Genomic DNA, 26,588 nt, shown 5'->3' with positions numbered 1-26,588 from the left:
CTGATTCCATATTTTTACGAGGGCTTATTTTATTGTGTATAGTTGTGTTTATGTGATTGTTTGTGTCTATTTGACTTCAATAAAGGTTTTTTTACTTTTTCTATTATCTGGTCGTGACTTGTTTCTCTTTCTGGTTTATTAATTTTTGTGTAGCGCAAGTTTCTCTTTGTGGTTTCAATCATATAATCTGCCCGCTGCTAGCCATATTTTAATTAAGTACAAAAGAAAATCAAAGTTTCTAAAGACAGCGGTGTTGTGCCAGAGGTATATCAGGCATTGCATTGCTTCTTCTAAGGCGCACCATTATGATAGAGGAATGACGCACCCTAGCTGTAATTCCACAAAACATAACGCTGGTCAATTCAAACCAACCATTGGGATGTTCTACTGTAGTGCAGCTTATGGGGTTAAAGCGTTAAACATGGGAATTTCAAAACCCCCCAAAAAAAGGCCATACTTACTAAGTGGGTGGGTGAAAACCTGTTCCCAGGAGGATGCAGACAGGTCAAAAATGCTTCAGAATACCTATAGTTGTTATTTTGGCCAACTAATACCCCATGTTTCATGGATATTTTTACCATGTATACTTTTTTTCAGGACGCGGCCAGGTCTTATATGCTGGGAGGGCATGATGTGCTGGTGTTTGGTTTGGCATGCCTTAGCTGACAGTAGGGGCGTTACAAATGGGCTGTGATTAGACAAGATATGCTATGCTGGACGACTGGCACATTATCCCTCCACGTATTACACATAGTACTGACACCCCATGTACTATTCACAGCACTGACCCCCATTCATCACATTTATTTATTATTTCTTTTTATTACATTATCACACAGTTCTGACACTTCTATACCATATATTTCTTTTTTACCATACATTCAGACCCTAGCACTACACTAACACTGACACACATTTATCGCACACCTGTGAGCACTTAGTTCGCCACTCCCCTCACTGCTAGTGGGAGTGGCTATCACTATTTAATGCACCCTCCTACTACAGCATTTCTTGACCTGTCTGCGTCCTGCTGGGAATGGGTTTTCACCCACCCACTTAGTAAGTATGGCCTTTTTTGTTGGTTTTGAAATTATCTATGTCCCATTATTTTTCTGCTGGTGTAAACATGGGGATTTAACACAGCAATATTGTGAACCTATTTTGCACTGTGATGTCACTTTTGAAAAAGAAGAACTACATGGACTACTTTTGCCTTTGTGTCACTAAACTTTTACCAGGAATGGCATAAGCAATTGTCCTAAGACAAAACAGCATTACATTTGACCATGAAGTTTCAGATTTGTCACATGTAATTTTTCATAGCTTACTGCAAAATTAAAAAAAAGGCTCTGTTGCTGATTAAATTGAAATACAAACATGATGGATTTCCACTGTAATGTACTGTCACGTTCAGTATTTGTTCTAGGTTAGCAACTTACTCCTAAGTACAAAGCTGAGTTCACTCTGCCCGCTGCTCCTCCACCTGTTCACCATCAAAACAATCTCTCTCCTCCCAACAGGCATTTAGACTCAAGCAGTCAGTCAGACAGCGTGTCTCTGCCAACTGTCATTTGCTGCCATTATGCTTTTGTACTATACCGTAGACTCATATGCTATAGCTGACGGACATACTAACACAACATTTTTCTTAGCCCTGTAGAGAACTGATATTCTATCTAGCCCTTCCTTGCTAACAAAACCATATTTACTGTCTCCGTTATAAACTCGGTAACTGGATGCCATAGATCTCAAATGTCAATTATAAGTTTACCTCCTGTACAACTTAGGCAATCATGATTGATTTGGCCTACACAACATGAACAAGGCATGACTTTCAGAAAGAGATGTTAATAAAAATAACATTCGGAAATATGTCTGGACGCATCAAGTAAAAGTAGTTTGCAAATTAAATGTTATATAGGTTATAAGTAAACTATATACCAATTTAAAACAAAACTAGAGAAAGCTCACCACAATCTACCTGTAGTCACTGACTGTACAGCTTTGTCTGAGCAGGCGTGTAAGGATCGCGGTCGCAGCCAGTATGTCCGTGACCGGGCCTGCAGAGGAAGGGGACCGCCTTGAATTCCTGTAGACTGGCACAATAAGCGGTCTGTGCCGTGCTCCATACAATGTCCTCACACCGGGCAGAGTCAGGATATTATAAATGGGGCAGCACACAACGTTCTGACACTGGACCCTGTTTAGCGTGAGGGCGTTGTATACGATGCAGCACAGATCACGCTTGATGTGGCACACTGGGGGAATCCATGAGGGGCCCCCTTCGGGCAAAAGAAGATACAGGAGTGGTAAGTAAATCTTTTTTTTATTTTATTCCTGATTTGGAGAAGGGGTGCCTGATCGGGGGGTCCTCGGCAACGGGACCCAACTATTAATTGGTATGCCCCCGAGTCTGAGTATGCCATAATACTCGGAAATCCTTGTTGGCTTCAAGGTACAGATGCAGCAAAAGGATGTAATCATCCAGCAACTCTTCATATAAAAGCTTGAACCCTATCGTTCTTAGTTCTAGCATAGCTGTTTGTGTATGCTCCATACATATAGGCTTTTTGGCATTTTTAAAGGGGAAATCCAGTCAACGTTATCTTCTGATAAGTCAAAGATAAATGTGTGATGATCACAATGCTGAGGTCCAACCCCTGATTTCCATAAAGCAAGGGCTCTGTAAAGAGTCCTAAACTCTTTGGTACTGAATTCTAAACAGGGCTGTCATTAAGGGGGATGAGGGAGGTTGTAATTTGAGCAAAACCTTTTTTTTTTACACAAAAATGTTGCAACTTTTCTATTTATATGCCTTAAAATGGATGGGGCTTAGCAAAAAAGGCAGAGCCTCCGTGGCTTGATAATTTTACTGTAATTCTGCCAGAAAACTGGTGTAAATTTTCTGGGGCATGCACGGCCAGAGATGCGCCTAATTTACTAAGAGGCATGCACCTCTTAATAAATTAGGCTCATCTTACTCCAACTTCTTTAGATTAAAACTGGCGTAAGAAACACCATTCTTCATAAATTCCCCCTATGGGTTTTATTCCTTTCATTCTGTAAATCAGTGGGGGTTCTTAATCACAGACTTCATCAATGTGATCTTTTCACATTTATCTATGACATATCAAACAATTCTTTTGGCTTGATTTCCTCTTAATAATAGCTCATGTAATCAGATAAAAATTGTAGAAATCCCAGTTTTACTGACTGTAAAAACAAGCTGAAACTAAAGGCTTGTTACAATTCTTCAATACATCTTTCAATCATCCTGGTCCTTAAATATGTGTCATTGCATATATACAGCGCAAGTTTAAGGAAGCTGTACGAGCGACTAGGAAGTTGAGTGTTGAGTGCCCAGGTGTCAGAGACTGCCAAGCACCCAGGAGAGAATATAAAAGCGGTTTTCATCGCTCTCGTCTTCTCTTATTTTTTTATACAGTACACAGTGCTCAATAAGCACTGTATATTGAATAGTGGCATAGACAGTGCCGCTTCGACTATTAATGCTGACGATTAGATTACTGATCATGTGATCGCCAGGATCCTGGTACAGAGACACAGCTGGTAGGGGTAACAATTTACAGTGACAGTTTTCACTATAAGGCCATGATCTCACACACAGTTTTGATGCAGTTTTTGGTGTCGTTTTTGCCTCAGTTTTTTTAGCCAAAGCCAGAAGTGGATCCATAAGGAATGAAAACTATAAAGAAAAGACTGATGTATCTCCTTTCTTTTGTTCCCAATCCTGTGTTTGGCTGAAAAAAAGCACATAAAAAAATGCATTAAAGCTGTGTGTGTGATCAAGGCCTTACAGACCTAGTAACTGGCTGCTGTACCTTCTGACATTTGGGAAAAAGACTGTGGAAAAACAAGTAAACAAATATAAATAAAGTCATTGTCTTAGTGTGGCATCGATCCAATTGCCCCAAATTGTACATTTAATATATCAAAATAAATGTTAAAATTACAAATACAATTATCTTATCTATTTTAGTGTTATGATTACTAGAAAAAAAATGATAGAATTTATAAAACTTTATTTCCTTTACTATTTTTACAAACTATAAGCCTAATATTTCCAAAAACAAAAACAACTACAGATGTATCCACCCTTAGGCCCCATGCACACGAACGTTCTTTTGTGGCCGCAATTCCCCCGAAAATCAACGGGAGAATTGTGGCCCCATTCATTTCTATAGAGCCATGCAGACGAACGTAGTTTTTACGATCCATGCATGGCCCGGGAGCCCGCACCGCAGAAAGAACGGACATGCCTTATTACGGCCGTCTTCTGTGGTCACGGCTGACAGTCCGCTGCCGGCTGACCTGAAAATCACGGCCGTGCACATGGCTATGGTCGTGTGCATGAGGCCTTAACTTTTCTTGAATTGCATTAAGTTATACAATTTATCATGATACCAATGAAATACAATCTCACATGATCCAGTAAAAAAAATGAACATGTTAAACGTATACTTCTTTTAACATTGGAGTCTCTGGACGACAAATTGCGCATAAATAGACTCCGTCGAAGGTAGCCATCATACATTTTTCTTTATATGTTTGTTAAACATCTCTCACTATACATCATGGGATATGATAGGTTTAGGGATAAGTTAAGGGAGGATACATATGTATGTTTAAAAATGCTTTAAAAAGAAAGCCATATTGATCACGAAAAGAACACCACAAAAGTCACGACAACAGTCCAAAAAATAAAAAAGTTACAGTTGTTAAACTAACATCCACTATAACAGCTAAAATGTGTCTCGTCCTGAAATACCAAAATACCCCAGATCTGAACCGGTTAATAGCATGTTCATGCTAATATGACATTTGTTTTGTTTATGGTGGAAAAAATGTGTTTGAAGCCTTTCATGTAAAATTTGCACAAAAACATTTTCAGTAATAAAACATCAGCTCGTTCAGTCCTTCATATTGAGCAGAAGCTTCATAAGAGGGAAGCATATGTCTTGTAGTAAATACCTAAAGGAAAATTGCACAAATAGTTTTCAAATTGACTTAATATTACAATGGTGGTAGTCTGGGGTCACAGGGACCCTACCAAACTCCATAACAAAGGGTTTTAAGTGCCTGATTATTGCCCTTAAAGGGTTTTCCCCACCTAAAGCCTATATTTTTCTTTTTCCTTAGTTTCAATAAAAGTTAAAGTCTAATCATGCCATCTGATCCAATAAATTATCCCCAGAAGTTTATTTTTACATCCTTTTTACTTGCAGCATGTTCATCTGAGCAGAAGCAAATGTGGGCGCTATGCGACTTATGTCAATCAAACTGTGCTGCCTTCTCCATGCCATCCTCTACATCCTCTACAGTAGAAGAAGATGAAAACAGTGCGCAAGCACAGCCACCGCTGGAGGACTGCAGCTCTGGTCGCAACCCTAGGCAACGAGCGAAATACAAAGAGGGGGACTCAGCGTGTCACAGGAGGTTTATCTAGAAAAGAGTAAAGATCTGAAAATTCAAGGTATTTGGTAAAGTTGCTAATTTTATGTTTGCTAGCATGTGAGATATGATTATGCAGATGGGAATACCCCTTTAACACATTTATTAGTGGTTGGAGATTCCCCCATATCTTGTGCTTCTCTGGAAGCACCAATGATTTCAATGGCATCTTACTATGTTTGTTTGTAACATCCTCCCCCTCTTCTACTGTCTGTAGGTTAAGAAAAGTAGCCGGATGGAAGGGAGTAACACATGATGGCAGGATCAGACTTCAAAGTGTTTGTGTGCAGTCTGTAACTATGGAGACACATAGGTGCATAGGTTCTGTATACACAAAATTAGAAAATGTGCAAAGACTATGCATTACAGCAATAAAAAAGGTCAGGGCCGCACCGTCCATGAGGCGAGATGAGCATCTCGCCTCAGGTGGCGGCCTGCTGCATCTCTGAGGGTGCGGCGGCGCCACTGAAACCAGCCACCGCCACCCCTTTCTTCACTAATTTCACCTGCGTCTATATAAAACAGATATAATTACATGCAAAAGCACTGAATGGCCAGGCACATTCCATGCCCGACCATTCAGCGCTTTACAATGTTGCTGATTGGCAGGACAGAATGACTTGCCCCGCCAATCAGCGCCTTTCAACGATGTGCGCCGCTTCCGTTGTTGAAAGGCGCTGATTGGCGGGGGAAAGTCATTCTGCCCTGCCAATCAGCGCCTTTCAACGATGCAAGCGGCGCGATGACGTTATCGTGACGCTTGCTTCGTTCAGCCCCGGCAGACCTGCTCAGAAGAGAGCAGGTCTGCATTGACACAGGATGGCGCGGGAACGGGATCAAGGTGAGTATGTAAAATTGTTTTTTTCTTTAAAAAGTGTGTGTCGCATTATCTACAGGAGGGGGGCTATATGTTGGGCACAATCTATAGAGGGGGCTATATGTAGGGAACTATCCACAGTGGGGGCTATATGTAGTGAACTATATAGAGGGGGGCTATATGAGGCATTATATACAGGGGGTGCTATATGTGGGGCACAATCTATAGGGGGCTATATATAGGGAACTATCTACAGTGGGGGCTATGTGAGGCACTTTATACAGGGGGTCTATATGTTGGCCACAATTTATAGAGTGGGCTATATGTAGGGAACTTTCTAAAGTGGGGGCTATATGTAGGGAACTATATACAGGGAAGCTATGTAGGGCACTATCTACAGGGGGCTCTATGGGGTCACTATCTACAGGGATCGCTGTGTATGTGGAACACAGTGTATAGGGATAGTGTATGGTGCTATTATAATTAGAGATGCAGTGTGTGGCGCTATTATATTTTGTGGCTTAGTGTGTGGCATCATAAGAATTTTATCTTTGTTTATAGGTGCAGAAATGTTTGAAAAGTGAGAAGCTGAAGATATCTTAGCGGCAAACTGCAGAAATGGGCTGTGCCTGGGAGAAGTCGTCATGAGGTCTGGACCGGATGGAGAAAAAAAGAGAAAAAGAACAACTAGAATCTGAGATCATCACCGGTGAGTCACTTAATATAAATGCTTATTCTGCCTCTAATCAGTACTATAGTCACTGTATGATTTGCAGTGAGATGATAGTTGGTATGATTTGTTTTTGTGAAACAACAACTCCCAGCATATCCTTACCATTGTTCAGACCATGCTGGCAGCTGTAGTTTTACGCCGTACAAACCTATAGGTTGCACTAAATTGAGCTGTGTTTGTGTTGGTGTTGTATTTATGTACTGAGCTTTGATCTGGTGCTGTATATATGTACCGAGCTTTGTTCTGTTGCTGTACATATGTACTGAGCTTGGATTAGGTGCTGTATTTATGTACTGAGCTTTGTTCTTGTGCTGTATTTATGTACTGAGCTTTGTTCTGGTGTTGTGTATATACTGAGCTTGGTTCCCGTGCTGTATATATGTACTGAGCTTTGTTCTGGTGATGTACATATGTACTGAGCTTGGTTCTGATGCTGTATATATGTCCTGAGCTTGGATATGGTGCTGTATTTATGTACTGAGCTTGGTTTTAGTGCTATATTTATGGATTGAGCTTAGTTCTGGTGCTGTATATATATATATATGTGTTGAGCTTGAATCTGGTGCTGTATATATGTACTGAGCTTGTTTCTGGTGCTGTATATATGTTCTGAGCTTGGTTCTGATGCTGTGTATATATATATGGTGAGCTTTGTTCTGGTGATGTATATATGTACTGAGCTTGGTTATGGTGCTGTACTTATGTACTGAGCTTGGTTCTGATGCTTTATATATGTACTGAGCTTTGTTCTGGTGTTGTATATATGTATTGAACTTAGTTCTGGTGCTGTATTTATGTACTGAGTTCAGTTCTGATGTTTTATTTATGTACTGAGCTTTGTTCTGGTGCTGTATTTATGTATTGAACTTTGTTCTGGTGCTGTATATATCTGAGCTTTATTCTGGTGTTGCATATATGTACTGAGCTTTCTCCTGTTGCTGTATTTATGTACTGAGTTTGGTTCTGGTGTTGTATTTATGTACTGAGCTTGGTTCTGGTGTCCTATTTATGTACTGAGCTTGGTTCTGGTGCTGTGTTTATGTATTGAGAGACTGGAGAGACCCTGGTAGTTGGCAGGTATATGAATAAATCAAGAAACTAATATGCCTGAGGCACAATGAAACCCTAGTTCCCAACTACTTCAATAAGGAAAAAAATAAAATATAACTTTTAATACTGTAAATTTAAAATGTCCAAGGAAAGACGTACAACATAAGGTAAATAAAAAGTAGCCAAGATAGGCTAGCACAACGTATCAGGTCAGAGTACGTGGCTGTAACATATAAATGGATATTTGTGGTGACTGAGTGTAACTGCTTCAGTCAGCAGCTGCAGACTTCTGAACTATCCGCCGATTTAGCGATTGGCTTGCAGTGAAAGTGCTAGCCTAACATTGATGGGGGGGGGGCAATCGTGTTTTTAATATCAATGTTAGGCTAGCACTTTCACTGCAATCCAATCGCTAAATCAGCGGATCGTTCAGCAGTCTGCAGCTGCTGACCAAAGCAGTTACACTCAGTCACCAAAAATATCCATTGATATGTTACAGCAACGTACTCTGACCTGATACGTTGTGCTAGCCTATCTTGGCTAATTTGTATTTACCTTATATGATGTATGTTTCCTTGGACATTTTAAATTTACAGTATTAAAAGTTATATTAAATTTTTTTCATTATTGAAGTAGTTGGGAACTAGGGTTTCATTGTGCCTCAGGCATATTAGTGTCTGTATTTATGTATTGAGCTTTGTTCTGGTGCTGTATATATGTACTGAGCTTGGTTCTGGGGCTGTATATATGTACTGAGCTTGGTTCTGGTGTTGTATATATGTACTGAGCTTGGTTCTGGGGCTGTATATATGTACTGAGTACTGAGTTTCGTTGTGGTGTTGTATATATGTACTGAGCATGGTTTTAGTACTGTATATATGTACTGAGCTTGGTTTTGGTGCCGTATATGTCAGGGCTTGGGTCTGACGCTGTAATTATATAGAATATATTTATAATAAAAAAATTCAGGGCAGATAGTATTGTTTTCAATTAATTGTATATTTAATGGGAACCTGTCAGGTAGTTTTAACCCTTGAACCGCCAACATGCCGTAATACATGACCTGACAATATTTCCAAACATCCCCCTGTATATTTTTTTCAGATGCAGCAAAATCTATAAAAACAACTTTTAAAATGGCGCACACTATATGCTAATTACTCATCAAAGGGTCATTGGGCGGTGCTGCTATCCTGAAGAGTCACATAGGCCTGTCTCCAAACCCACCTTTCCATGCTTGATTGACATCCCTCTAGCTGTTATACATTACTACCAGTCCACTCCAACTTTCTCGGATGCGCCATTGCCTTGTACTATTTGGGCACACACCGCGCAGCGAGGTGAATTCTGCCCGGCTGCACCGCGCATGCCAGGCGAGTACAAGTCAACGGCGCATCCGCAAGTGTTGGAGGTGATGTACTGTAGAACAACCAGGGGGATGTCAATCAAGATCTAATGGGAGCCATTTCAATTTTCGCCTCAGCCAGCAGAAAAGCTAGAATTGGCCCTGCAAAAGGTATACACTTGAAAATAATAGGATTTCCTGTGTTTTATTTTATCAGAATTTTCATATTTTATTGTGTAAACACCAGATTAAATTTAGTAATTATCATATACACAAATTGACTCGTTTACAGGGCTGGATTTGTGATCCACATTTCTATGTATTGCTTGTCAGAAAGAGTAATGGTTTCAAGAAAAAGTAAAATCCTTTTATTTTATAACTGTGATATTACATTTATCTGATTGTTACATACACTGTAGCTAAATAGAAATATTATCGTAAAAAAGCAGCACAGGAATCCTATTAAATAACTGATCAGGTATAGACACAAAAGATAACATAAAAAGATTTAAACTTTATAAGAATTTGTATAATATTAAGCATTCTAGAAGACGATTTATAGCATAGTTTTTTAACCAAGAAGTGTTAACTAAAGTGTGAGAAGCAGACACATTACTCCAAAAACAAAATGTAAAATAAATTGTAGATATAAAAATGCTAAAATATTTATTCCAGAGCATACAAATATGCTGGTGAAAGTATTCTCTTCTCTAAAACCTAATTTATTTTGAGTGCTTTTTCATATCCTAAAGTTAGTCGTTGATGTAAAATGGTTTCACAAAAATGGCTGCTTCAACAATAACATGTATGTTTGTTCTGGCTGAACGTCCATGATCATGCAGTGGTGCAATGGGATATAAGCAGTTGCTAGACACCTCTGGTGGTGCTTACTTTGGTGATAACAATCAGTTTATTCCCAATATGAGACATCACAGGAAATTCTAGCAGCCACCGTATCTAATGTTTATGAGAAGAATCAAAATATCCCAATATACCGCCATTCATATAGTAAACACTTAAGGTAACCGAATAGGGGGCAGTTCAAATCCAAATCATTGTAAACGCTATCAATTATAAAAAAAAAATGGCGAAAATTAGATCAGGTACAATATGGAAGGGAGGTTAATCTTTGTTTTATTTTTTTAAGGCTAAGTAAACCATTGAGAGTGATATATATGTCAGTCAGTGTGTTTGGTGCGACTTTTAAATTAGTTTTTATTAAAAATTATTTTAACTTTTTGAGAAACAGCTGCTCTGTTTACTGTAAACCGAGCAGCTGTATAGTTCGCTGAATCCTGTACACGTCAGGTCCGCGGGACTGATGGATTCAGTGAAACCGGGTCCTGCGAGTCTCTGACAAGCAGGATCGAGCTGTTAACAATTACATCTACGTTCATAACTTAGATATAATAGATTACAGGTGGATCCTGTGTGTCTTAGACGTTCACTGAACCCGTCAGTCCCGCAGACCTGATGAATTCAGGTCTTAGAGAACTATATAGCTGGTATACAGGATACAGAGCATGTATCTCAAAAAGTAAAACATTTTTTTAATAAATAAACAATTTGAAAGTTGCACCAAACACACATTTTTATATAAATTGTCCTTCTCAATGACTAAGAATATCATCAAAAAGTTAATTTATTTCAGTAATTAAACTTAAAAAGTGAAACTATATTATGTAGATTCATTACGCACAGAGTGATCTATTTCCAGCATTGTTTTTCTTTTAATGTTGATGATTATGGCTAACAGTTAATGAAAACCCAAAATTAAGTCTATCAGAAAATTAGAATATGAAATAAGTCCAATTTCAAAATGCGTTTTTAATACCGAAATGTTGGCCTACTGAAAACTATGTCCAGTATATGCACTCAATACTTGGTTGGGGCTCCTTTTACATGAGTTTCTGCATCAATGCGGCGTGGCATGGAGGCGATCAGCCTGTGGAACTGCTGAGGTGTTATGGAAGCTCAGTATGCTTTGATAGCAGCCTTCAGCTCGTCTGCATTGCTGGGTCTGGTGTCTCATCTTCCTCTTGACAATACCCTATAGATTCACTATGGGGTTTAGGTCAGGCGAGTTGACTCTGTACTTGATATAACACAGTGGACCAACACCAGCAGATGACATGGCTCCCCAAACCATCACTGACTGTGGAAACTTCACACTAAACCCCAAGTAACTTGGATTGATGCCTCTCCACTTCCTCCAGACACTTGGACATTTATTTCCAAATGAAATGCAAAATTTACTTTAATCTGAAAACAGGACTTTGGAGCACTGAGCCACAGTGTTGGTCCACTGTGTTATATCAAGTCCAGAGTCAACGCAGCCGTCTACCAGGAAATTTTCCAGCACTTCATGCTTCCCTCTGCTGACAAGCTTTATGGAGATGCTGATCTCATTTTCCTGCAGGACTTGCCCCCCCCCCCCCACACTGCCAAAAGTACCGATACCTGGTTTAATAACCACAGTATCACTGTGCTTGTTTGGCCAGCAAACTCACCCGACCTAAACCCCATAGAGAATCTATGGTATATTGTCAAGAGGAAGATGAAACACACCAGACCCAACAATGCAGACGAGCTGAAGGCCGCTATGAAAGGTTCCATGACACCTCAGCAGTGCCACTGGCTTTGGCTTTAAATACCTACTGGAAACTGCCTTATTGCCATGTCTGTTCATATGTTAAATTTTAAGTTTTTGATACTCAATAAATATAGGAACATGATTCAATTTTTAAACACCACAACAGCGCTGGATCAACCACTTTTATTCCCATATGAGATTCACTTTTTGAATTGAATTACTGAAATAAATTAACTTTTTGATGATATTCTGATTCATTGAGAAGGACTAGTGTGTATATGTGTGTGTGTGTGTATATATATATATATATATATATATATATATATATATATATATATATATATATATATAAAATCCCTTTTGAAGGTGTACATTGCCTTTAACCCCTTAACAACATGTCACATACCGGTACGTGTCAGCCGTTAAAGGGAAGTATGGAGCGGGTGATGTATAACACAGCGGGTCATGGCTGTATTATACAGTCGAAACCTCACTGCAATGGGCGGAATCAAACATCACTTTGATTCCGCCCATTTAACACCTTAAATACCACGGTCAATTGCGACCGCGGCATTTAAATTGTTAGAATCAGGGGGCGCACCCCCACACAGTACGATCGGCCATTTACAATGGTTGTTATGGCAGCCTGGGGGCCTAATAAAGGTTCCCAGGTCTGCCATCTTTGTACTCCTTTGAAGCCCTCCGGCAGGGCTTCAAAGGAGACTGTCAGGATCACGATATACTGCAATACATTATATCTCAATATACAAGTCTCCTTGGAGGACTAATAAAAAAAAAAGTAAGAAACAGTTAAATAAAGATTTTTATAATGTTCCAAAAAAAAGATATATTAAAAGCTCCAAAAAAAACCTTTTCCCATTTTTTCCCTAATGCAATGTTAACAAAAATAAAGGTTAACATAACTGGTATCGCCGCGTCCGTAAAAGTCAGAAATATCACAATATGGCAATATTTTACCCGCTCGGGAAACGACGTAAAAAAAAATTATATATAAAACATGCAAACATGCTGTTTTTTGGTCACCAAAAAAAGGAATAAAAAGTTATCAAAAAGTCGCATGTATCCCAAAATGGTATCAGTGAAAACTACAGCTCGCCATGCAAAATCTAAGCACTCACACCTCTAAACTGATGGAAAAATAAAAAAGTTATGGCTCTAAGAATATGGCGACACAAAACATTTTTTTTTAGCAAATAGTTTCATTTTTTTAAAAGTGGTAAAACATAAAACAAAACATATAAATTAGGTATTGCCGTAATTGTATCAACCTTTAGAATAAGGTAAATATGTAGTTTACCGCCTGATGGATGCCAAAAAAGGAAAACCCCCCAAAAAATGGTGTAATCATTGTTTTTTCCCATTTCACCCCACAAATAAGTTTTTTTTCAGATTCCCAGCAATTTATGTGGTACAATAAATGGTGCCATGAAAAACTACGACTTGTCCCACAAAAAAACGGAAAGAAAAGTAATGGAAAAGTTATGGCTTTTGGACTGCGGGGAGGAAAAAATGAAAATTAAAAACTCAAATTGGCCTGGTCTTTAAGGGGTTAAAGGGTTTTCTGACCTCTAAGATTAATGACCATTTTGGCACAAATGTCTAAAAAATAACAAAATGCACTCTAGTTTATGCTATTTAAATTAAATCGTTCAAGCGCTCCCTGTGCCACAGTCACCGCATCTTCTTTACCTTGGCTAGCGTTATGATTAGTCATACATGGGCACATGAGTGTACAGCCAAGCGCTGTCTATAGCGCTAAAATCAGTATGTACAGTATGTCTACTCTGCATCCTGCAACTGGTAGTCACAGACTACAGAACTGGCGGCACAGAATTTAAGTGGTGTAACGGCCGCTGTCGCAGTCCGCAGATCCCTCTCATCCTGCCGACGTCTTCCTCCCCGGAGATTCCAGCACATGCGGCTTTCCTCTCCTGCAGTGACCACTAGGGTGCGCGCGCGAGCTCATTCCCGGCCTTAAGGGGCCAGCGCACGTACATGTTAAGAATTAACTAATTACTCCCAGATCACCCTGGACTATATAAGGAGCCCTGCCCTTTCATTCCTTGCCTGAGCGTTGTTTGTATTCCTCTGTTAGTTTTGCAAATGGTCCCTAAGGCGGGATTCACACGAACGGGTTGCGCCCGAGCCCGAGTGCCGGCCGGTAAAATCGGCCATTCTGCCCGGCCGGTTTGCATAAAGTTTTGCATCCGTGCCGGGCAGATCTGGACAGTGACATGAGCGACAACTCCTGAAGGGGAATCCCCATGTGTTCGGGGATTCCGCTTCAGGAGTTTCCCCTGATGTCACTGCCCAGATATGGACAGAGACATCAAGCGCTCTGTCCAGGAGCGGAATCCCCGAAAACACGGGGATTCCGCTCCTTCAAGGAGATAAAGTGCGGCTAGCACATAGCAGAGCGGGGAGATACCTCCCTGCTCTGCTATAGTGGCGTCGCTGCAGTAGTAGCAGCCGCAGCAGCAGCAGCTACTGCTGCTGCTGCTAGCGGCGCCATCGAAGGTGTCGCCGGGCCAGGGCGCTTTTAAAACAAGCAGGGGAAGGGAGCCAGCGCAGCGCTCCCTTCCACCTGCTGTACACCCCGGCCCTGCCACACAGTGTACAGCGATGCCATTCGTCAGAATGGCATCAACTACTCCTCCTCACATGCACTCTGCGCTGTGAGGAGGAGGAGATAGAGCGCAAGCGCCGGAAAACCCGGCCATCACTCGGGACACATCCCGGTGATGGCCGTGTATTACCCGGCCCCATAGACTTCTATGGGAGCCGGGCGGCCGGGTACCCGGACGAAGACAGAGCATCGTGTTGTGTGAATAGCCCCATTAGGGGTCTATTATTACTAATGCAGCCGGGTGCCGGCCGATTTATGAACGGCCGGCACCAGGCCGGGAAACCCTGCCGTGTGAATGAGGCCTTAGTCCTATCCGGTTCCCTGTGTTCCCATGCCCTGCTACCCGTATCCTGTATCCCGTGCTGTATTTGTGCCTGTGCCATCTCTAGTGTCTAGAGTCATGTTGTGCCATTTTTTTTTTATCCTCAGCATGTGAATGAGATTACTTCCTTCCATCTGCCCCAACTTCTTGATAACCTACAAAACAAGGGTCAGAGGAAAAGGAGGAACATGTGGCCGTAGAATATGTCTACACAGGGTTTATTTGTACTCTGTAACCATAAGGACACATAAAAAAGTATCTTTTTAATTTGGCTATTTGCAAAGTTACTTTATTTAATTTTTTATATATTAGATGCATTGGAGCAATTTTTTACTTTTTTGCAATGTATATACATGCAATTGTTGTATCAATGTGGTTTTTGTATGTGTGAATGTATGTTTTTATGTTAGAATATTTTAGAAACATCAAGGAAAACTGTTTGCACTTGCACTGTAATGAAAAAAATCACCGTATTTTTCGGACTATAAGATGCACCTGACTATAAGACGCACCCAGGTTTTAGACAACAGAAAGTAGGAAAAAATTTCATATTTTACTTCTTTTACAAAGAAGAAACTATTGGTTAAAAAAAATAATTTGTTCAGTTTCACCACATTCTGAGAGCCATAACTTATATTTTTCCATCGTTTGAGCGGTGTGAGGGCTTATTTTTTGCGGGACGAGCTGTAGTTTTTATTAGCACCATTTTTTTGGTACATACGATTTTCTTATCACTTTTTATTTCATTCTTTTTAGCGCAACGGTGACCAAAAGACAACGATTCTGGGGTTTTTTTTTTTTTTTTTTTACACCGTTCACTGTGTGAGTCAAATAATGCTATATTGTAATAGTTTTGTACTTTTACGGATACAGCGACACCAATTTTTTTTCTTTTTACATTGTGCTTGCGGAATTTATTATTATTTTTTTTTACTTTTACATTTTTTTTACACTCCTGAAAATGTATTTACATTTTATTAGTTCCCCTAGGGGACTTGAATCAGCGAACATTAGATCGCTGGTACAATACACTGCAATACATGGATGAGTTACGGAAACAGCAGTAGTGCATGGCAGTTACAGAAGAGCAGCGTAGCATGATACGCAGTTTCCGTAACTACTATTCAGTTCTATGGAAGTTACGGAAACTGCGTAGCTTAGCGAGTTATGCTGTTTCCGTAACTCGACCATGTAAGCAGGAAGTGGACGGAAGACAGCGGAGCCGGGTAAGATAGAACGAGGTGGGACCCGCATCTATCTGACATTTATGACATATCCTGTGGATATGTCATAAATGTCCTTCATGAGAAAACCACTATAAATGCAGCGGTCGCTATTGACCGCGGCATTTAACTAGTTAAACGGCCAGGAACAGCACCATCACTGTTCCTAGCCGTTAGAGCAGCGTGTCAGAAGCTGACAACTGCAGTGTTTGGAGACGCAGGGACTTTTTAGCAAAATTTATTCTTGCTAAAAACTACGTCTTATAGTCCGAAAAATATGGTACATAAAAGCCGGGCACATCTCAATTGACTACGTCTATCATGGCAGCACTAAAAAGGTAGGCCTTTCTTGTTACTTATTTAGAGGGAAGAAAAGCTTGAGTAATAATGAAAAGTTCAAGAGACTTTTACATTACTTTATTATATGTATGAGAAATCTATATTTAAAGAAATAAAAGGCTCACACAGCCACTTCTATCCAATTACCCTTTCTCTGTCATTTTCAGTTTCTGCTTTTTATTTTGTGAAATTCCGAGGTTTATTTGTTCCTTGAAGCTTTAGATGTACCATGCAATGAAATTGTGCCTGACATAGGAGAAATCTTTACAACTGCTGTGTTTTTGTATGGGCCCAAGTTGTCAGAGGGCATAAAATAATCGCAGCTTGACTCCATTCTTGTGAATTACATGGCATTCAATGAGAGATACAATTACACTGTTTGGTTATGTCAATCCTTTGAAATAAATGCATAATACCTTGGACACAAATGTAAAAATATATATATATTCTAAATATCATCCTTATAACATAGACACAAAATTGTTATCGTTCTGCTTTAATTATTAGGGTAACAACGTAGCACAAATTGACTAAAACAATTAGGTAATTGAAAACATATTTACATATCTAACGGATTTTCACAGCTGCCACATTGTCACATTCTTCAACAAGAGACGTATGAAAGATAGGAAGCACAAGAAACTTGAACGCTTTCAAAAATATATTTATTTAGAAATCTTTTCCCTATACCTTCTATGACAAGTAGAAGTGAAAGGAGGTTAAAGAGGCATTTTTAATATAATCTATTAACCATTGGACTGACATGACAAATTATGGATCATAAAGCGGCTGCAATGCATGAACTTCTTTCCTACTGAAATCCCCTGTGATATTACATGTAATACAATGTACTACTCTTTACCTAATTTGGCCTTCTTTTGTAATAGCCTCAACTACTGCTGGCCCCTAGGAACCAATGTCATATTATATTAGGTTCAAAACCACTATCATGAAATATGTCCTTCAAAAATCATAGCAAATAAAATCATATAAATATATAAAATACAGCATAAAATACACAGAACTGACAGCACAAGCTCCAGGAGGACAACTACAGGCTATCATCAACTATATATATTCTATTATTGTTTCTACTTAAATCACTAATAAAACCCATGTTTCGTTATACTCCCTCCCATGAGACTGTTTCAGAGATTACTGTATATATGTATATTTAACAAAATTGCCTTGTAATAGGTAGAACTTTTTTCAGAAAGATAAAAGCACTGCAACGAAAGTAAAGATGACAGGAAAAATAATCTCGTAATATAAGAAAAAAGATAAACATTGCAACTGTACTGGAATAGTCTAGATTAAAAGATGGATTAAAGTGTTATTTTTAATTTAGGCATTTATGGCATAGCCACAGAATATGCCATAAATGTCTGACCATAAATGTCCCTGACCCTGTTTCGCCTTGTTAGGTAGACGCTGGCTGCCAATTCCATATGGGACTAAGTGGAGAAGGGACTGTGCGCGCTCTCTGTTATGTTCTATGGGGGTTACAGAAACAGCCGAGCAGCGCTTGTTCGTCTTGTTGTTTCCATAACTCCCATAGAACAGAATGGGGAGAGCTGCCCGTAATCTCCGGTCCTCACAAGACCTTCTACTTTACTCTCCTTTTATCTGCTCCTCGCATCAACATCTGCAAGATGTATCCCGTGCATCTCCCATACTCTGGAACTCTCTAACCCAGCCTCAGACTCTCTTCCACCATCCAAACCTTTAAAAAGCAACCTACAAACCTAGCTCTTCAGAACAGCTTACAACCTGCAATAATAACCACTACTCAACCGGATGAACAGCTTCTACTCTAACCTACTATCTCCTTCCCTTGTAGATTGTAAGTCTGTCATTCATTAAGTTCATGTTTATTGTACTTGTTTTTATTGTCTCATGTACATAAATGCTTTTTTATATGTACAGCACCCTGGAAATAATGGCACTTTAAAATAAATAATAATAGTGTAAGTTAAAATAATTCCTTTCTGACTCCAAACATGATAATCACAATAAATCCCTGATTCATTTACCTATACCAAAGCAATCCAGAAAGTCCCATTTAAGTTAACTTTACAAATTAACTATAATGTTTAACAGCCTTTGCAAGATTAAGCAAAGAAGGAAATTTACAGTAAATGGGGGAAAATAGGAGATTATCTGGGAACAGTTGTCAGTTCCCCTCTATACCAGTGACAAAGTGTTATCAATAGGAAAACTGCTAGTTCCAGCAGTGCCATAAAGGAAATGTAAGGTGTTGAAATTGCACACTTGAAACTTTGCCATTCTTCAAATCTGCCTGCCCGAGACAGCTGCCTCATTATAGGATCGTACCCAGCTTTATCAGCAGTGAGTGAATGCATTCTATTTCTGAAAAGCTGCCAATGCATATAATCATGACAGTCACATTGCCAACATTAAGGGTGCAGCTTTGCCCCTTCGTTGTACCCCATGATCTAATGGCACCTAATAGCTTTATTCACAATCATGCGGTCATTGCTTTCCATAGACATCTCTGCTAATGTTTACCAGTTAATGTAGCAAATATTATCAGTTAATAAATAAAATTAGCCATCAACGGTATGGCCCATTCTCATTTGGTGGTGTTCAGTGACTAATAGTGGTATGTACATTTTCACTTCAGCTCAACATTCTCAAATACAAGTATCAGGTTTACTATCTGCTCTAAACAGAGAACATTAAATATCTTACTTTCCATAGAGTTGAACACAGTTTTACTATGTAGTATTGAGAAGATCCGCACATTATAAACTGGTCCGATGCAATGCAAATATTTCCACCAGCTCGTTCTTTGGAGTAAAATTATATAAGCTACTAATTATACAAAACTACTGTAGGATGAGAGGTTTTAGAGGCACTTGTAGATTAGTGGCAGCTGTTTTCCTTGAGCAGGTCCCTGAAGTGCTGATCTGCCTGTGCCTAAGTTTCCTTTCCTGTGATCAGATGAACCGGCTGGCATTCCTGACAGTTCACGAGCAATTTCTAAGATTGTTCCTATTCCTGCTTATTTTCTGTAGGGGTTTGTACCCTATGCTCCTGTCAATAAAAAAAAGTCACTTGCTTCCTCCTTAACTTTTAAAGGACATCTGTCGCACTCTAAGTTTTGTCGAATGTCACACAGTCACTGACTATTGGGACAATGCTGAAACTCTGATTTACTTGAACATTTAATAGCATTCTGCAATATTCTTCTTTTATAGTTTCTTTTTTAACTTTTTAATTTCCAGATCATCTTTAGTGAATGCAGCAGATGCCATAAACAATTTTTAAAGTGATAAACTTGAAAACGTGAAATTAAAGCATTTGACATATGATCAGGTAAATATACATAAAAGATATAGAACAGAATCATTTACTACTTGCAATCATCAAGATTTTACTGGCTGCTGCCATTGATGTAGTTTTAAATGTACATACTTGAGATTAACCCTGCATTGATTTAGTTAGCAATAGACCCCTTTTGTTTACGAGTGGTATACCACTGGGGTCTTTATTTGGCCCTATTCTCATTCATGACCTTGTAGAGGGATCGGACAGTAAAATTAAAATTTTTGCAGATTATACTAAACTGTCTGAAGCAATTTACATAAAGGATGAAAGTATGCTGTTGTAAATGGATTTGGATAAGTTGGGGGCTTGGTCAGAGAAGTGGCAAAAGAGGTTTAAAGGGGTTGTCCACGGCCGGACAGCTGATGACCTATCCAAAGGATAGGTCTTCAACATATGATCGGTGCGGGTTTGACACCCAGACCCGCACCGATCAGCTACCACGGCTGCCTCTGGGCACCGGATGTTATGCAGGGTATGCAGTAGTTGAAGCTGGAGGCAGATGACTCCAAACAATGCATAGCGGCCGTTCTGCAGAACTGCAACTCTGCTCCTATTCACTTGAATAGGAGCACAGCTGCAGTACTGCAGTCATTCCGCTATTCCAAGACCGGAGCCATCTGCTTCATGCACGGACGTCCGGTGCCTGGAGGCAGCCGGAGCAGCAGATGGGTGCAGGGTCCAGGTGTCCGACCCCCACCGATCATAAACTGATGACCTATCCTGTAGATAGGTCATCAGTTGTCCGGTCATTAACACTGATAAATGTATGGTTATGCACATGGGAAGGGTAAATACATGCCATGATTACTTACATAATGGGAAAATCAGGGAAAAACGGACATGAAAAATGACTTAGGAATTTTAGTTGACAGTGAACTTAACTATAGCAACCAGTGTCAGGCAGCTGTTGCCAAGGCAAATAAGATCATGGGGTGCATCAAAAGGGGCATAGATGAAGAGAACATAGTTCTACCACTTTATAAATCACTAGTCAGACCGCAGATGGAATATTGTGTACAATTGGGCACCAGTACACTAGAAACATATAGTAGTGCTTGAGCAGGTTCAAAGGTGAGCAAATAAAGTAATAAATAGAATGAATGGAATACAGTACCCAGAGAGATTATCAAAATTAGGGTTAATTAGTTTAGAAAAAAAAACATCTGAGGGGTGATCTAACAACTATGTATTAATATATCAAAGGATGATACAGAGATCTTTTTAATGATTTATTTATATATAGGGGCATCCTCTATGTCCAGAGGAAAGAAAGTTTCTACAGTAACAAAGAAGGAGATTCTTTACTGTAAGAGGAGAGAGACTATGGAACTCTCTGCTAGAGAAAGTTAAGGTGAATTCACTGAAACAGTTCAAAAGGAGCCTGGAAGCCTTTCTTAAATAAGCTTTTGCCTCATGAGGGTTTTTGCCTGGATCAACATTGCAGGATAATTGGCTGAACGGAAATGGACTTATGTCTTTTTTAAGTCTTACAAACTATTTTACTATGTTATTTTTATTTTTTTCTTTACAAAATGAAGATGCCAAATATAATGTAAGAGCACTTGTCAAATATGGATTAAACCTCAATTTTGCATCTTATAAATGTATGGTGTATAAACATGTGATAACATTCACCATTATGTGCATTAATATTTCTGGAACTGGAGAGTAGTAGTCACAGGGGACAGACATTCTTGACTTACTATTAGTGATTAGAACACCACACTCATTTGATTCCCAGCAAGAAATAAATCACACATTGCATAGAAAATGTATATATACACGAAAGAGTGATTCACTACAAGTCCCAGGAGCTAATGTACAACTTATGATACATCCATACAAAATAAAAACCCCACTATACTTGTATGATTTCCATTGAGGGAAAATCTACCCAAAGAAAGTTGTTCAATTTAATTTAAGGAAAACATGTCTATCTGAACCAGCTAATGAATTGTAAACATCTGTTAAAAAAAGCTTTATGTTTGCACTAGTTTTTAAATATAGATATTATTTACATTAAACATTTAGCATCTTTGTAAATACAGTAAATATAGCCCAGAACCACATTTAAAAGCCTGCTGGTTGCTACTAGAACCAGTCAACAGTTTGTCGACAGATACATTTCCGACAACTTTGCCGAGCTCCCACAATGTAATCTATAAGAACTAATTTGTACACAAATTAGTTTGCTGTAGAATACCAGATATATAATGTATATAGCCTTGACTTCCCAGAATGCAAATAACAGAATCCAAGATGTTCGCAGATATTGATTCTGAAAACAATCTTGAAAGACTTCAGCTCTGAAACCTGCAGAATGAAAGCAGCTCTGAGCTTATAATGAGGCTGTAATTTAGCATCAGTATAAGATAAGTAATGTATTTACAAAGTTACTTACTTACATATTTATGTGTGAACAAATAACCTAGAATAAAAAACAGCACTGTGCAAATGCTGGGTGCAAAATGCAGGAAACTTGATCCAAAGGTTCCAATTAAAGGGGTTTAACAATAATCATTATTATTCTCCTACCCACAGGACAGGTGCTAGATATCTAACCGATGGGGTTCGGACCGCAGAGACCCCCGCCGATTACGAGAACTGGCTTACCATGCTGTTCATGAGAGCCCCATATGAATGGAGCGGTAGTGCGCATGCTCGGCCACCGCTCCATTCATTTCAAAGGGGCTGCTGAGCGTTATCTTCAGTAGCCCAATAGAAGGCTCCCAGTAGGCCCCCTCATGCCCGGTAGCATCGCAAGCACCGGAAGGGGCCACATTCACTTGTATCTGTGTCCTCAGGACGCAGATACAAATCAATACTATAGCGGCCTGCAGCCTATAAGGCACTGGGAATACTCCCTGCGCAGGCTGACATGATGACGTCACTGCATCACGCCGATCTGCGCAAGTGGCCCGCCCTGAGGATGTGCTACGCTCCGTCCATTGCGGGAATGGGGCAAGGTAAGTACAATATTTTTTTTGGGGGGTGCTATGTGGAAATATACCGGGGAGGATTGCTGTGTAGCACTATATACAAGGGGGGGGGGGTATGTGTGGCAATATAGACAAGGGGAGGGGGAGCTGTTTGGCACTATATACAAGGGAGGGTTGTGTGGCACTATATACAAGGGGGCCTGTGTGGCACTATTTACAAGAGGGGTGGCTGTGTGGCACTATATACAAGGGGGGCTGTGTGGCACTATATGCAAGGGGGGCTAAGTGGCACTATATACAAGGGGAGAGCTGGTGGCACTATCTACAGGGGGCTGTGTGGTGCTATTTACAGGGGTCTGTGTGGCACTATCTACAGGGGGCTGTGTGGCGCTATCTAAAGGGGGGCTGAGCATGATGATATCTACGGGGGGCTGTGTGTGGTGCTATCCACAGAGGGGTGTGTGTGTGGCACTCTCTGCAGGGGGCTGTGTGGCGCGATCTATAGGTAGGGCTGTGTGTGATATGTCTATAGGGGGATGTATGTGGCACTATCTACAGGGGGCTGTGTGGCGCTATCTAAAGGGGGGCTGTGTGTGATGATATCTACGAGGGGGCTGTGTGTGGCGCTATCCACAGAGGGGTGTGTGTGTGGCACTCTCTGCAGGGGGCTGTGTGGCACGATCTATAGGTAGGGCTGTGTGTGATATGTCTATAGGGGGATGTATGTGGCACTATCTACAGGGGCTGTGTGTAGCGCTATCTACAGGGAGTGTGTGTGTGTGTGATGCTATCTACAGGGGGTGTGGCGCTATCTACAGGGGGCTAGCACTATGTATAGGGGGTGTGTGTGATGCTTTCTACAGGGGCTGTGTGTGTGATGCTATCTACAGGGGGCTGTGTGTATGTGGTGCTTTACTTTACAGTGTTTGACACAATTATATTCAGGGGCACAGTGTTTGGTACTATTTTATTCAGGGGCGCAGTGTATGCTACTATTATATTCAGGGGCACAGTGTATGGTGCTATTAGATTTAGGGGCACAGTGTGTGGCAAGATGATAATTTTATCTTCGTTTATAGGTGTGGAAATGTTGGAAAAGTGAGGAGCCAAAGACTTCTTAGTGGCAAATTCTGCAGAAATGGGTCATGGCCGGGAGAAGTAGTCATGAAGTCTGGACCGGATGGAGAAGAAAATAACACTACTGGAAACTGATAAGTCGTCACCTGTGAGTCACTGGATTTATAGAGAATCTGTCACCTCTCCTGACATGTTTATTATAGGAAATCCTTGTATTTCACAAAAAGTCTTTGTGCAGTCCAGGACTGATAGACAAATTGGTGTTACCATTCCACTTGTCAGGAGGATATGTCCCTGCACAGTGTGATACTGTCAGTATGTAAGAACACAGCCCTTTGACAAGGGGAATCGTAACACCCAATTGTTAATGCTTGCACAAAAAGGCAGTGTTAACAATAGTTACGGCGCGGCAGGGCAGCCCATGTTTGGGTAACAGTCCAGGTCCTATAGTCTACTTAATTCACAGATAGATAGAAAGATAGATAGATAGATAGATAGATAGATAGATAGATAGATAGATAGATAGATAGATAGATAGATAGATAGATAGATAGATAGATAGATAGATAGATAGAATCTATCTATCTAACACACATACTCTGCAGACCACCCGGAATAAACCCCTTTAACCAAAAAGGACTCCTGTAATAAAATGACACCTGTCTAACATAGCTTCGTTTATGGGACTGCCATTTACTTCGGCTTTAACAACCAAAACATGTGTTTACAAAACTTGGATCTTTTAACTTTGGTGAAAACATTGCAGTATTTCAGAGTGAGTGAATATCATTAGAGCTGACTGTATTTATTAAATAAAGCGGTTTGTTTTTCCCAGGGCAGCATTGTGTGTGTGGCTTCATGTCCCAGTTCAGCACGGGCTGTGTGGCTTCTATTTGCTGGACCCTTTGGCTATGAGTCAGGAACTTTTAGTAGTATCAGATGGAATGGCTACATGTGCCTGGCTGTTCCGGATCCTGTGCCATCACATAATGCTCCGATTAGCTGTGTCTCGGAGCCTCGCACTGCTCATCACCCTGCTCTCTGCCAGCCTCATTAACCTTTTCAGCATTACACTATATATGTCACATTGCCCTTAGGTTGTTAATTGAAAATCGACAGCATCGCCTGTTCTGTCATCATAAAAGTTCTGTACAGTTGTCGGTCTACGACATAAGCGTAGAGTTAAATCCTTGCAGAAAGGCCAATGTGTTGGCTGTTGCTGCACATCAATAAATAGTGATTAGCACGTGAAGAGGATGGGAAAATAGCCAAACATTCGGAAAATGTGACATTGAGGAGGAACCCATTGGGAGGAAATGATCAACTGGATTTTCTCTTGGGACAAGATCAAAGAAGCAGAAAAACCATTAGCATCACTTGTAATCCTTGAAAATTCTATGGGTTTTATGTGTCTAAATATGAATTATGATTAATATTGCCACAAGTAGTATAACAGGGCTGGGATTGTCAGACGTAGCAGAGCTGAACTTGACAATGACAGAAAAGTTATTAACTCATTGTGATTTTATAATGAATTTAATTTGTCATTTTTCATTGGACGACATGTAAATCTCATATGATATCATGATGCACAAAAGAGGCATTTACATGACAAAGCTCTTCTACTTCGGTACAGATGTAGCAGAGGTGAGTTTGTAATTAGACACAATATGCCAATACATTACACAGTTATTTATGTTTTTTGATAGGATTTTCAGTTAAACCAACAAAATAATCTTAACTCATACGTTGGTTCAGTGTATGTTTGTGCCTTTTTTTTTCTGGCACTCGCCCTTTGCATCATATTTAGTATTTGTTTGCGCCAGAAAGATTGACTTTCTTGACATTTTACGTCATGTTTTTTCCAGTATGGACGTGGTTTGGATTTGGCTTTATATGTATTTGAGTTTTTGTTGCAAAAATGTTGCGCAAAAGATACTAGCACTTAGTTGATCTAAACTGCGACTGGTCATCTTGTGCCCTTTTGGTTCAGAGAGGCGCAGGTTCAGATATGCCAAAGTAATATACTGCCATACATCAAATAATAACTCACACCAAATTAACCCCACCTTGACATAGTTTTAACGATCATAAAAAAAACTAGTAAGGGTATGATCACACGGCAGCGTCGATTACGGCTGAAATTACGGAGCTGTTTTCAGGAGAATACAACTCCGGAATTTCAGACGTAATGGCATGTTGTAGGCGTTTTTCGCTGCGTCCATTACGGAGTCAATGTAAAATGGCTCCAATTACGTCCCAAGAAGTGACATGCACTTCTTTGACGCGGGCGTCTTTTTTACGCGCCGTCTTTTGACAGCGGCGCGTAAAAAAAATGACCGTCGGCACAGAACATCGTAAAGCCCATTCAAATGAATGGGCAGATGTTTGTCGGCGCTTTGGAGCCGTATTTTCGGACGTAATTCGTGGTTAAAACGCCCGAATTACGTCCGTAAATAGGGTGTGTGAACCCAGCCTTAATCTGCTCCAAAAAGTTATCACAGTGCCCAACAAACTAAGCTCTGCTACATCATGACATACACACAGTTTATACTATTAGATAATGCATTTACTACATGAATTAAAAGCGTTATGATTTAACATATAATTTCCTGCAATTTTCAAAACAGATTTGGCCAACAGTTGGAGAAAGTTGCAAGTAATGATGTGTGACAGATTC

General features: G+C 40.1%; 1 long non-coding RNA gene across 2 annotated transcripts in view; it reads left to right on the top strand.

The window, feature by feature from the left end:
• Window positions 1-21,453, top strand: part of LOC142760970 (uncharacterized) — a 30,903-nt gene extending 9,450 nt beyond the window's left edge. For both annotated transcript variants that reach the window (XR_012883469.1, XR_012883468.1), the window contains exons 2-4: window positions 5,247-5,494; window positions 19,790-19,880; window positions 21,136-21,453. This is a non-coding gene — a long non-coding RNA (uncharacterized LOC142760970). The remainder of the gene's footprint in view (window positions 1-5,246; window positions 5,495-19,789; window positions 19,881-21,135) is intronic.
• The last annotated feature ends 5,135 nt before the right edge of the window (window positions 21,454-26,588 follow it).

The sequence above is a fragment of the Rhinoderma darwinii genome, chromosome 4 (genome assembly GCF_050947455.1).
Source record: "Rhinoderma darwinii isolate aRhiDar2 chromosome 4, aRhiDar2.hap1, whole genome shotgun sequence".
NCBI lineage: Eukaryota > Metazoa > Chordata > Amphibia > Anura > Rhinodermatidae > Rhinoderma > Rhinoderma darwinii.
The sequence above is the reverse complement of the archived record's forward strand: the minus strand, read 5'-3'. Positions and strand labels throughout refer to the sequence as shown.